This window comes from Sinohyriopsis cumingii, chromosome 10, assembly GCF_028554795.1.
Source record: "Sinohyriopsis cumingii isolate HCF-2022 chromosome 10, ASM2855479v2, whole genome shotgun sequence".
In the NCBI taxonomy this organism is placed as follows: Eukaryota; Metazoa; Mollusca; class Bivalvia; order Unionida; family Unionidae; genus Sinohyriopsis; species Sinohyriopsis cumingii.
In genome coordinates, this window is record NC_142970.1 from 15,199,491 (window position 1) to 15,214,848 (window position 15,358).

Consider the following 15,358-nt stretch of genomic DNA (forward strand, 5'->3'; position numbering starts at 1 on the left):
GCACAGCAATATGGAGTCTGTATATAATGAAAATGAAATGCCATTGACACCTGTGAATCATTCATTTAGTGACAAGCAGACGTGCCATTTACACCTGTGAATAATTAATTTAGTGACAAGCAGACGTGCTATTGACACCTATGAATAATTCATTTTGTGACAAGCAGAAGTGGTTTTGGATACATTGAACATGAACTGATTTCTGCACATATTGCTTGCAAATAAAATGGGATCTAGTCAGTTGTTAACCTTTACAGTAGTTCCTAAAAACTGAACGATTAGCCATAAGAACCGCGTTATGAAGAAGACAATAACACAATTTCAATATCTTTTCGAGGTCATACAAAATTACATAATTTTAGTCGAAACATTTGTATGTTCCCCGAAATCAAGAGTCTGGACTATTCTGCTCACACGCCTTTCTGTACATACTGAACAATCTATCGTACCACAATTTATAATTAAGTTTTCTAAACTTTAGCAATTATTGAATCTTTGAGATAAAATATCTGACCAATTTCTTGGTATCCTAATATTGGGTTAAAGGCAAAATGTATGAAAAATCCAAGATATTAGTCTGATATTTTCCCTTTATGCAGACCACCAGCCACACTAAACTGACTCCTTGTATCCTGGTTTCTTTATCACCAAAGTACTTGCTAATGCCTGCACTGTACAGCGACAAAACCTAATTTATCCAGGATTCAAATGTCATACACAAAATAATATAAATAACTAGTTATCACAATACTGAAAAGTGTCACCAAATCATCGTTGATATGCACTGTTATTGTCAACAGAAAAGCACATGATATGTACACGAATAAATGGCATGTACCGTCAACATTCATATCGCCCTTTACCTCCTTTAACATCGCCCTGTGCCTCCTTTAACATCGTCCTTTACCTCCTTGAACATAGCCATATACCTCCTTTAACATCGCCCTATGCCTCCTTTAACATCGTCCTATACCTCCTTGAACATAGCCCTATACCTCCTTTAACATAGCCCTACACCTATTTTAATATTCACAATTATTGACAATCGTAACATCCACCACAACTGAACGAAGTACCATCTTGTAAAGTATGCATATACTCTTATATCTTATCTGATCAGCTTGTAATTTTGTCAAAATGTCCTGTATTGACTGCCTTTTCACACACTAGCGTAAACGCATACCACAACTTGCATAGTTCTCATACATACGATCAAATTCTATATAAATCCCATTTATTTCATACATATGATTTTTAATTAGGATCAGTAGCTAATGACAAGTATTTTTATCATCTTTAGTTCGGAGTTAAGATTTGAAAGAATGGGATTACTACTTAGAAAAGTACGTGCGGTGATAGATGAGATGAAAAAGAGCAAAATATAAACAGGCGAATAATTCATTGTTATTTTCGAAATGGTTAGTAATTCTCTTTGTTATTATTAGTACCGACAAGAAATTTACTTTCAATATGGAAAGTGTGTTAGCCATCGGGCTACACGAATGCGTATAATATGATTGCCCGTCAATGGACAAGGTTGACTGGAAGAAGACCGAATGGCAGCCACCATTAATTTGTAGAGTGATATTTGCCACTTACATTTTATACAATGTAGCTCGTAGAAATAGATTTTCAGTAAAACAGATTGTTCTCAAACATTTAAATGGCAGTTTTATAGGATAATAATTCATAACTTCAAACTTGTTATGCACTATACGTGACATTTGATAATACCACACCTACCCACCGAAAAAGCGAACTAGTATTACAAATAGCCATTAAAGATTGTTTTACTTTGTAGTTCCATTAGACCAAATACGGAAAATCAAAAGATTAGAAAATAAATGTTCGCCGGAGGGGAAAAAGCATGAGTGTACAAAATGAAACTCCAGTCTAGAAACAGTTTTTAAAAAATACTGTTACCTGGTTTCTCTTTGTTGACTTTGTCGTCATGAAAACACTGGGTTTTTTGAAAACAATTATTATGACCTAGACTCTCCTTGTGGACTTTATCATCATGACAATGCATGTGCTTTCCAAAACTAAATGTTCTGGCGCAGGATTTCACTGTGGACTTACATGGATTTTCCCACACCAAATAATCTGACTATTTGGAGTGAAAAGATTCATCGATATATCGATGCATCGATACGTTTGCTGTAACGATGCATATATCGATAGAAGAGACGGATAATCGATACAAAACAATACTTATAGTATATAAGTTATTTTAGTCTTCAGCAGACATGAATAATTAGTGTTATAGTCTGAATATACCTCCTCATTTGTTTGAGCCCCCAATGTATTTAAACATGATTTGAAAGACGAAAAGGGCAAATGAGATAAAAAATGCATAGCATTTAGACAGTTAATTTATTGATTTATAATTTCAAACCTGAAACTGATTTATAAGTTCATGCCCAGGTGAAACATTAACACCGTTATCGCCTACGCGTTTCATTCCAAACGAAAGATTTCAGTGTTAAAGACGACTTGCATAACTCAGGTTATAAATTATAAATCAATACAGGAATTGTCTAAATTATGTGCACTTTTTATCACCTTAAAATTGCGATTATTGAAGTCAGTAAGGTGTACAAACAAACGGAGAGATTTAGTGATGCTGTATAATTCACCTACAACATTTGAAGTTCTAGCACTCATTCTTATTAGCAGAAAATATACTAAACACTCTTGAGAATACTTGCTCGTGGTCTGCAAATTAACATAAAGTGACATGATTGGTACTCTGTGTCCTCCCCCATTCCATGCTAATTATATTAATCTAGCAGCATGTATTCCACGTGTACGATGAAGTACTTTATTCATCATAATATCTACTTTTAAGCGAAGTTTCTACGTTGAAATTTATCTTGCTTGCTTTGGTCATTTCATCAGCTACACTACCCATGTGTCAAACTGTGAAATATGTTACATTTGAATATCATTGCTGGTTATTACCTGCTACGGTCCAGGTTAAATAAAAACTACCAATCAGGAACTGGTGTTGGTTTATCTCTGCGTGTACTGGCAAAGCATCGGAAACATTGTGCAAATGTCATGAACTTACATGTAGCGTACTTAAACATAGATGATGTTGGAGTGTGCCAATGCGTGAATCGTGCAATATTTGTACGAATTCTCACACTTGAACATGAATGCGCGAGTACGCCAGAAAATTAGTTGAAAGTCCCACATATGAAAATGTCCTCGTCGAATACACTTTTTTAAAACCGTCCTGTTTTTCGGTTAGGCACATGTTTTTTGATTATACAATCATTACATGAATGGTTGTTAAACTAAATTCGATTGGCACATTTTGCCCTAACGTAAGTATTATGTTGTACGTTGCATCTTCCATGAAGGATGTTTTCTTTATGCGTGTGTAAAATACCGGCTACCTTGAACATACAAAATGTCTGATTCCCGTTTTTTGTCATTAAGTTTTCGTTCGGCAGATACTAGATGTTGATAGTGATGAAGGCCACAGTTTTTAAGGTTATGATGTATATCGGAGTATTGGGGCGTGAACATGGAGATACAAGTGACTGATTTTGAGCCAGCAAATAGCGTTAAATACGAATCAGATGTACATGATGGATGGATAATAAGTAGACGGCATGACGGTCAATGTCCCTTTCAGCGGTGTATTGAAATTAAATGTATAAAGGGTAGGATACTGAGCCTAAGTAAAATATAATGCAATTTCATTTGTGTACCAATCACTTTAGTCCTGCGGATCATACGCTATAAAACCATATATCTATATCAGGGTTAAGATAAACAAAGGATAAAAAAAGAAATTACAATGTAAAGATATGTATTTGAATAAATATGTCAGCACAGGCACTATGGCATTGATATTGATGGACTAAAGTCCTTAACGACATTGTGGAACATAATACGTCTGGCATGGTAGTCAGCAAACATGGTAGTCCAAACAATAATATTTGTGAGTTCTGGATCAGTTTCCAAACCTCTTCAAGCTGAAAATTATAATTATGTATATGCCCCTTCAGAAGGAAGCACATACTAATATTCATGCACATATATAAGGAACAGAATATGCTCAGGAATAATTAAGAGACTAATGCTTATACAATTAGGTATAAAATCTTTTAAAATCTTTGAAAAAGAGGAGCAGTAAGAGAGACATATTTTGAAGTGTTAAGTAAATAGCGAAATATGACCATTTCCTCCTCCCTCTCCTTATTTTATATTCTCCCCTTATTTCGGGAAAAATGGGCTAAGGTCCCTTTAAAAGTAAAGTCCTCCCAGAATCTCTCCTTAAAATGGATATGGGGAAAAACATTTCAATTTATGCAGAGATATTTAACCAGTGAATGAAGGTGCTGATGGATTAAATACAATTAACATATAATCAGCAAGGTGGCAGATTTCAAACTGCTTAAGTTTAATACCTTGTGTAAATGGTTTGAAGAAATATAGAATAAAACTGGGTGTTGTCAATAATTTCCCTTCTTCACTACCAAATACAAGTGCTTGTGGCCACAGCAGTGTTTTGCATCTGCAAGAAGTACAATGTGATATATTGTGATGGTATTCATACTCATTTCCTTGCCCGGATTTGATCTAGATGAGATTTCCTTTGTACGAGGAAATTGATTGATTTCTCCGGTTTTGAAGATAACATCGAAATGTCTTCCACGTTTAAGAGAGACATGAAGTTGGTAATCAGACGTTTTCACAGCATTTATGCCTTGCAAAACAAAAGGCCTGGTGGATAATGTGAGTTAGATGGAGCCACCATTATTTAGCATACATCGCTGAATAAAGCTAACAGAGAACCAACAAGAAGTCTTTCTGAAAATTGTTTGTTTTCTTGTCATTCATGAGAATGTTTTATTAATATATCGTAACTATATCTCTATTTGTGATCTGCATCCTATAAATAAAGCCAGTATGTCAACATACTTAAAAGGGCACCGCCTCCCTTCCAAAGATGAAAAGACCATTAAGTTCATGTATGTATTGATATGTATTGTATCGAAGGCTGTGTATCGCGGATCGTATCCATACATGTCACCCTTACTGACTATACGCTCTATGTGTACTTTATTCTCTTGACAACATGGGTTTTCCCATAATCAAAATTCTGACCTTGACTGTCTGTAATGGACATTATCTTCACACCATATTAAAAACTCTGAAGCGGACTCTGTTTAGACTCTACCATTATTTAAATATCTTTACATAGAATGGATGCAAAAATAAGATGTTTACTTATCTTTAAAATTCATTTGAGTGAGGGAATGCAGATGAAAAACATACAATAAAGCATTGGCTAAAGGTATGTATATGTGCACAGATTCAATGAATTTAAATTTAATTGAAATGCAGCATAACATCTAACTATACACTCTCAAACAAGTGAAATAACTGGAATGGAAGAGCGGGTAAGTTCTCTGAATAGTTGAACTTTCATCTGATCCGGATACTTGATAAAAGCATCTATTGATTTTAGGCGTATTGATCCTTTCCAGTTTCAGCAATCTCCCACCTTATCAATCCTCATTTCTAAAATACTCCAACCCCCATCCTACTAATTATCATTTCAAAACACCTCTGACCCCCAACACATCAATTCCCATTTCAAAAATCCTCCAAACCCCACCCACCAATTCCCATTTCTAATCAGCCTCCAACCCCCATCCCACCAATCCCCATTTCTAAAATTATCTGATCCCCAACCCACCAATGCCCATTTCTAAAATCCTCTCCCCAACCCGTCCAATCCCTATTTCTAACCGCCACCCACTAATTTTCCGACCGCCGCCCACTAATTTTCGTTTCTAAAATCCTCCAACCCGCACCCAACCAATTTCTAAAATCCTCCAATCCCCACCCCACCAATGCCATTAAGAATGTTCTCCAAATTCATTAAAGATCCAAACTAAGATTTAGTATAGTAGTTACAAGTCTTAAAAACGCAAGAAATTCTGATCGGCAGATAGCCCATTTTGCTCCGAATGTATTGGCATAGATGGATTTGGAAGGTAGAAGGAATCGGATCACAATTATTACTTCCAGTTTAGTAACCACATATGTAGTTCCAGTCTATTTTTATTTTTAAAAATGTTCCACCCTCAGTTCGGTGTTGATAGACGAGTTAGGTACTTTTTTGTTTAGAATTTGAGCATTTTGGTGTGGTTGTCTGTATATATTTAGGCGACAATGCACATAGAATAATGAAACATTTAGCTTGATATGAGAGTGAAATCCGTGACCTATTGTACGGTACGTTGTTTACACTCCAGCCTCGAAAACATAACTTCATCATGAATTTATATTTGAAGTTATCGTTTAATAGGCAATGATTTATTATGTTTTGGACACAGTGTAAAGTTCACTAATGAGAAACAAATCTAGAGAGTATATAGGAAGTATAATTGTGATCGAGCCCAAGAGTTGGAGGGGGACATTGTAGTACTCGCGGTACATTGTCGGTTTCACGGTACTGATGATATGGAATAATTTGAATTAGTCGAGAAATGGGTAAACTGAAACCTGAGTATTTATGGGTGTGGCTGGACAGGAATGTTTGGTAATGAAAATAAGGTTTAATAAAAAGTGTCTTACGAGAGCTTACCCAAGTTGTAGCTGAAAAAAAATAGAGACATTGTTCAGTTAATATAACTTCGATTCTCTTACAGACGAGTCTGGAAAACTCATTGCTGAAGTTAGCATCTGTTTCATGCGGAATCGACAATACGTGTTTTAAGAACATGTAGATCCAGAAAATGCCACGATTCGAATGGTTTTCTCTTCACAGAACCTGTCATCAATAATGTTTCTATACTGATAAATATAGGCTTGATCATAGGCGCTCAGAAATGTAAAATTTATTTGGTTTACTATGGGAACTGAATTTATACAGCGAGTAGGTACTTTTGATACAATTACTGGAAGAGTCGATTCGTATAATAGAAAATGCTATTTGCACTTAGGCCGCTCAAATCATTAGGGACAAGTCCAAAATAGTCCGAATAATGTAAACCCAGTGAAACCTAGCATACAGCCATCAGCTGCGGGTTTGGTGGCCGATTTATCGGATTAGAACACGCCATGGAAAAGGAAATGTTATCCGTAGGGAGAATTGACACTTTTAATACACAATACGAAATACGGAGATGATACTGAATATTACAATGTGAATTATAGCTGTGGTTTTGTATATTACAATATGGATAATACAGATGGTTTTGAATATTACAATGTGAATTTTAGCTGTGGTTTGGATATTACAATATGGATAAATAGATGGTTTTGAATATTACAATGTGAAATATAGCGGTGGTTTTGAATATTACAATAAGGATAAAAAGATGGTTTTGAATATTACAATGTGACATATAGCGGTGGCTTTGAATGTACAATATAGATGGTTCTGAATATTACAATAGGCATTATATATATTTATTTTGAATGTAGGATATGAACTTGTGAAAGTAATTACATAATTGCAAAACTATCTTCGTTTTGGTCTTCGCTTTGTCAAATTATTTTATTTTTTCATTTCAAACTATTGATAATGTCTGAAAATGACCCTCAATCCTAAATTGTAAAAATATACGGCATGCTTGGAACAAACATCATCATATGAATTTGTTCAACAAGGGATCTTTATGTACGGATATATATTTAACTGTCGCTAAAAGACCCCACAAGGGAACGCCCCTCTTAAATGCATCTAACATTTGTAAGTGCAAAAATGTTTCACATAGAGAATAGGGAACTATATATCTTTATAGGTAAGGAATGTTTATATTTCTTACCTCTGATTTGAAACACCATGGAATATAGATATATTTGTGAAGGAGTTCCTGAGAACATATAGATTTAGTACATCAAACACAATCACAACAATGTCATAAAAATAATCACAACAATGACAAAAAGATAAATAACATTTAAATGTATACGTCGCTAATATTACCATATTAAACTGTACACAATGTTTTAAATGTATATACTATCAAGTGTATCGTATAATAAGTTTATATACCATCACGTGTAACGTATAATAAGTTTATATACCATCACGTGTAACGTATACTAAGTTTATACACCATCGCGTGTAACGTATAATACGTTGATATACCATTACGCGTAACGTATCATACGGTCGATATACCATCACGTGTAACGTATAATAATTGTATATAATATGACGTGTATCGCATAATAAGCATTGCATGATAAATGTATATGCTAGTACATATATTGTGTAATAAATTGACATGCTATATCATGCATTGTCTGATAAATTTATATGCTATCGTGTAATTAATTGATATTATCACACGTATCGTGTACTAATTTCATGATCGTTTATATGTTCAATGCAATAACTGTACATTTTGTATTTCTTAATAGAAACACCTCCACATTTAATGGCTAAGAATGTAAAAACCCACGACCTTACAAATACTACGTGATTTATAATTTAATTTCTTATAAGGGCTACGTCACTATGTTTAAGACATTTAAACGTTCATGTGTAAAGTTAGTTGTAATGTGTTAAATATCCTTGCCTTAATAAAAACACATTTTTGTACTAAGGAATTAACACAACACGGTTTACAATAACAAAAAGAAACTACGTGATTTATAGGTTTCTTTAATTCATTTGCAATGAATGCACTGACGATATTTAAAATAGCTTAACATTTTACAGTGACTGCTAAATACAAATAGACTGCACGGGTCATGCAACTTCAAAATAATGGAACATGCTATCATATCGGTATTCAAAGTTTGTACAATTTAAAATACGAATTATGGAGATGGTTTTCAATATTACAACATGAATTATAGGAATGGATTTGAATATTACAACAAGAATTATAAGGATGGTTTTGAATATTACAACATAAATTATAAGAATGGTTTTGAATTTTACAATTTGAATTATAGAGATGGTTTTGAATATTGCAATATGATTTATGGAGATGGTTGTGAATATTATTTATGAAGCATAAAGATAGTTTTGAATATTACAATATGAATTGTATAGATGATATTGATTATTGCAACATGAATTATAGAGATGGTTTAATTATTACAATATCAGTTATAGATAAGGCGAATGTGTTGCTTGACAGATAGGCCCGTGTCAAAGTAAAAAGTTTTCGCCAATTGTCAGCATCTTGTTCCTATGTTTGAAAGCACACTGTTTTATTATTACTACCTTTGCACAAGGACTTAATTTTTTTTGCAAGATTCCGAAAATGAATGTGATCGGCTGATCGATGTTTCACTAGGTGATTACATTATTTGTATGATTTATGTTAGGGTGAATTTTTTAAAACAGTTGTATAACAGCGTGTTCACAAAGGTTATTTGCATACATTTCGATTAGGCTACCTTCGTGACAGAGGTTTTTTACATTCCGTTAGGGAATTTAGATACATATACAAACGGTATAAATATGTATACCCTCTCTCTCCCTCACACACACACACACACACACACACACACACACACACCTTGGGTTAATGTGAGAAGCACAATACTTGCATAAAATCTTAATAACGATATCATGTAAATGTGTAGAACAAATGCTACATGTTTAATGTTCATTTGTTCATAGGGCTTTCTGTATCTGAATGTAGAACTGATTAAGTACAATTTTGATCTAATGATTACAGTAGGCTGGATGCTAAGATATTATTGTGCATCTTTCAACTACAGTAAAATTGTTATAAATCACTGTATTGACTACATTTACAAAATGATATCTATTCATGATATGAAGGGATGGTATAGTGCTACCAGATCATATGCAGGTAGGTTGTTATGTTATCCATTAAAGTTTTGAGCTTCATTTTATTGTTGTGAATTGTTTAGATCTATTATTAAGTATTCTTGCTAAAATGAAGTATTTTAGTTCTAAGTATTTAACACAGTGCACAAGGAAACATATTTAAAACATAAGTTATAATACAAATAAATATTTAATTCATATGTTTAGTTACAAAGATACAAAGAATAGGGCAAAAGATGAACCCATGCATACAGAACGAATGGCCACTACATCTTCATGGTTCACATCAACACCTGGCCAAGTGCTTTTGCAATATACAGAGAGAATGAAGACACCTTCAGTATCTGAAGTATTTGCTTTTGAAAATTCAGGGAGGTAAACATTACACCTTTTTCCGTTTTTGTTTCTGGGGGTCATACAATTGTCATTCTACTGTAAACAATGAGGTAACAAATGCAATGATGATAAAGGACAGTACTTTAACTGTGCCAGCAGGATGAGTTCCCACATTATACTTTTCTTAGTTTGACTTAGAACAAAAGATCATTGAATTTCGCTTTTTTCAGAAGTGGGACGGGATACTTCAACTACGCCACTTGATGCATGGTAAAAATGCATAATTTGAAATGCCATTGTTTTGGGTAGGCAAAACGGTTCCAGCGTAATGTCCGGGCTAACTCAATACATCTTAGATGACAAGTGATTGTATATTGATATTGTGTCTATATATCTCATAAGCTTTTTTATTCAGTTTCCCATTTATAGCTATGTCCCACATGCAGTTCTTGCTAACACCCTGTGCCCATATATCCACTTAGATTATGATGAATGCACATAGGAGATATATAATTTAAAACAAAATTATGAGATGACAGAGTTGAGGATGTTTAGGACACCACTAGCATTTAATCAGAATTTTATTCGTTAGGACTGTTGATTAAACTTATTTGGCATTTAATTCACAATACTGTATGTCATTTTTAAGTGTTCATTTTTTCTTGGGAATTAAATGATTTGTTGATTTTTCCAAACCTTGTTGGTTTTCAGTCTTTGCTGGTTTAAAAGTTTGGAGTTAGAAAGCTGTTTCTGTTTTGATTATTACTCGTCAGGAACACTGACCCAAGCAAAATTGCAATCCTCGTACGTTAACTATTAGCCGAATCTCCAATGCAGCTTTCGCTTGATGATATAAATCAAGCTGTATTATCAATATGGGATCACCATGACAAAATCATCCATCTTTAGGTGCTATATGTATAGATTGTGGCATTTTTCCAAGTATCTACATGAGTGTCCTACATCACATCACCAATACACATGAGTAGATATGCTCACATGGCCAAGGCATTAATAAATGTCTACATTAACTTTTGTTGGAGAATGATGAGTGGACAAAACTTTGGCTTGATTCCAAGAAGGATGCCAAAGTGCTGAACATTTTGCCACAGGTGCTTTTGGACCAAAGGTTCCTAAAGTTAGTGGAGTATTATTTACATTTCAGATATGCCATTTCAGGATTGCAGCAATTGCATTGTATGTAAATGAAAAAATGTGAAGACTGCTTTAAATGCTGTCATTCTCAACTTGAGAATAAATTACTGTATATATTTACCATTTGAAGATCTGAATATGTTAGCATTTGTAAGAAGTGTGCTGATGATGCATGCACAGTGACTCTCCTCAAGTCTTTGGTAAGTTCAGGTATAATAAATGCACATCAGTTATTTTAAAAAATCCATGACACTCTTTCAATAAACACTTCAGTAAAGATGTTGTGTATGCAAAATTTATGAACAGTAATTATTATTTAACAATTGTATTAATGTGTTAGTAGATTACAAATGACACATGATATAAGATACAAATTTTGATAATTGCAGAAAAACTGCTAAGCTTTACGCTTTTCATCAGCACATCCTGTTGTACTGTGCCAAGAGATTTCCATACATCCCTGCTGTGTAAGGATTAGGAATGAGCTGACTGCTTTGGATCACAATATCCATAGTGGCAGAGGTGTAACAAAGAAGGGGAGATAGTGCAAGTTTGTTTCTCTACAGGAAATTAGAAATACGTTTATATATTGAGTGTACACTATGATCCCTGCTTTGACATCAAGCCATTGGAATATTATTCACATGTACAAGTCATACAAACTTAGTATTATATAAAGATCTAGATACAAGTCATTTTGCAAACCGGCACACATTCTATTAATATTTGTGGTAAGGAAAATTAATATTTTCATGTACACATATCTTGTGATTAGTATTGTTTTCATTCTAGTGGATATTTACATCGTTCCATTATATTTATTTTGATTTGAGCAATGCAAGTCTTAAAATTAGAGCCAATGATATGTATAGCACTATCCCAGGGGACTGACACATTATTAAGGATATATGGGGTTCATGGACGTTTGGGGAAGATGGTGTCATCATGACGATTACTAGCTGATACCTGTTAATGAAAACATGTTGCCTTCGGAAGAAATGGGCACACATACATCTTGTCTCACGTAGTACTTTTTAGATAGAACACATCGGAACAAAACCAACCCCTCAACGGCTCATTGGGAACTGGTTACGAGGCTCTAATATTGCGTGAAAGATTGTTATGGGTTAACATGGGGATGCTTGCTTAACAAGTTAAGAAAATAAAATTTCCTTTAAACAAGTATCGATGTTGTAAACAAAACAACTGCACATGGTCCATCTGACCATACAGAGAAAACAAGATAATGACTATATCCTTAATTACTCTGTACACATATTTTTTGCTGTTGTAATGTCATGATGTTTGTTTATGTGAACTTGTCATTGTATATGTTTGTTTGTATTCTCCAATATCGTACACTCCTTAAAGCATCTAAAGTTAGGCGATATTTTAAATATACATTACTATTATTATTTGTATTATTATTATTTTTATTATTATTATTATTATTATTATTATTATTATTATTATTATTATTAGCTCATTGTCGGAATAAATAGCTTATTCATAATAGTTCAGCCTTGGTGTTCGTCATTCCTTATTTTCCTCACATCTCTCACAAACGCTAAATAAGACTCTGCATTTCATAAGGCAAAGATGCATACGTTCCTAATGCGCTGAATCTATTTTCAAGATGGAAGCTTGATCATATCTCATTAATTAATTTAGTTTTTGTTGAAAAAATGGACGTGTACAGTTTCTAAATTTTCTGTGACCCCAGAAACGCTAAGAACAATTAAAAAGCGATCAATGCATACAATGTATATTACAATCTGAGCATACAATAAAAAATACAAGATAATCTGTCTGTGAGGTAAACTCAGCGCATCGTCAAGGCATATTTTCGTGCGTATGAAATCAAAGTGCGTGAGATTATTTCTGCTCGAAATGGATTTAAGTCCTCAAATTGACCCCGGGTTCCAAACGAGGAGGAATTTGGGAGTTAAGTTATTGATATAGGTCAAGGCCTTCGAAACACCATGCCCTATCATAGAGCAATAATCAATTAAAAGTAACAATTACCAGAGAACAAGAAAAATAAGCCAAAATCATATTAACGTGGTTTTCTTTGATGATGTGTGCTAAGCAAAATCAGCAGATGAGTAATTAATCATTCATCATTAATGTCATAGCATTACGTATATTTGTTTTTATTGCATAGCATTCCTATGTCATACTTCGTACCTATCGTATATTCTTAAAGTAGTTGCAACAAAACCCATTCCAGTTAGACTGGTGGAATAATTCCATTCTTTGTAGCTTCATAAACGTTGTGAGCAGCGGAGGTCCTAGATGTTACATCTCTCTCTCTTTCTCTTCTTCTCTTCATTTGTTTAGAAACAAATCTCATGGAATCAAATCAAATAGAGAGAGAAGGAAAGGGTTTAGCGTGCCATCTGTTTGGCTGTTGTTATGTATATCCATAGTTTTGTTTGTTATTTTCCCATTTGTTATTTCTCCTGTGTCTTTAAGCAACCCTTTCAAAAGTTACTGTTCAAATAAGAACAATTTCAAAATTATGTTATGAATAAATTCATTGTACCCGGGACATTATTTCAAATTATACACGTTCTTGTTTGGGAAAACTTGGGCTGTTTTCGACAAACGTTTTCAATATCGCTCCTCTCCAAGGAATGTACATTGTCCATTTACTAACATGGAGTTATTTAAAGCAATTGCATTAGCTATGCATCAAAACGTACGACTTGTATTTAGATGCACTGTTGCTGAATTCCTTTTCTTTTGGGATAATGGATTGGTTCTGTAAAATGCAATGAATATCTTGTTGTCAGTGACATTAAAGTAAACTACTTTAATCTAAAATGCTCATCGTAAGATGAAAATATTTTCTAAAGTTATTCTTCTGAGCTGGATTTACCTTTAGCAAGAATAGATTTATGTTTGTGTATTTTTTCTTTCTAATTTACGTTATGACACAACGAAATTTCAAACAATAACGTATTATCGGTTAAAAAGTCCATCTATCATGTGTATATATAAATGACATTAATATATTGTTTTTGTTCGGAACTTGTGGAATCGGTTACTTGATGATATTAACAATGATCTTGATATGCTGTTTAAATACCTGTCGCCTATCTGACAACATCAAAGGACCCGTCTTTGTGAAGAGCATGAAATCGAAACTAATTACATAAAGATTGGAGCTATAAACATTCTACAGAGCTTAGGCAACTAAAATCTTTCCATTTAATAATGGCATTATTCTGGACTCTTACATTGCATTCCACATAAATTGACCATAAACATTTAAAACACGCATTTGTGCATCGTATCATAGCACTACTACTGCTACTGCTTATAATTATGATAATAATAAACCAGAAACAGCAATTATAGTAGAAGGTGCACGAAGGACAACAAAACAATGAAAACTAACCGGCATAGATGGACATGCATTTCATGTTTAATGTTGTGGTTATCTCGAGTTAATTTTCATGAAATTGTCCAACTTTTATTACAATTATACAATGATAATAGAGCTTGAAAACTAGATACCTGTATTAACAGGGGCTTCATTATAGCTTTTGCCTATTCACAATACAATCATCATGACACTACATTAATATTTAAAGCTGATCGGAAAAATTTCCTGTAATATCTGGGCAGGACCGTAAAAGTGCGTTTGTTTATAAATCAAGAATGAAGAAATGAAATTTGAAAATCAGTCTTTGGAATCATTGCCGTACAGATATATAAAATCTGAATAAATAATTTAAATGTTTGAGAATATAAAAATAACATTATTAATGTATTGTATTACGCCTTATTTTACTATAAAAACAATCTTTTCTACCTTAAGTAATGTTTCTATTGATTTATTTTCTACCTCGGAAATTTAAAAACTGACAAATTTAGTTATGGTTTATATTATATTTGTTAATGTAAGCAAATGAAGTTATATCATAAACTGTAAGATATGTAATGTATTTGGAATAATGGAATACTCACTGTAAACGTTTGCAGGACCATTATATAAAATTATCCAGGTTAATGTAGTTTTGGGGTGCATATAAATAATATAGCAAATCAATTTCAGTAAATCTGAATGATATT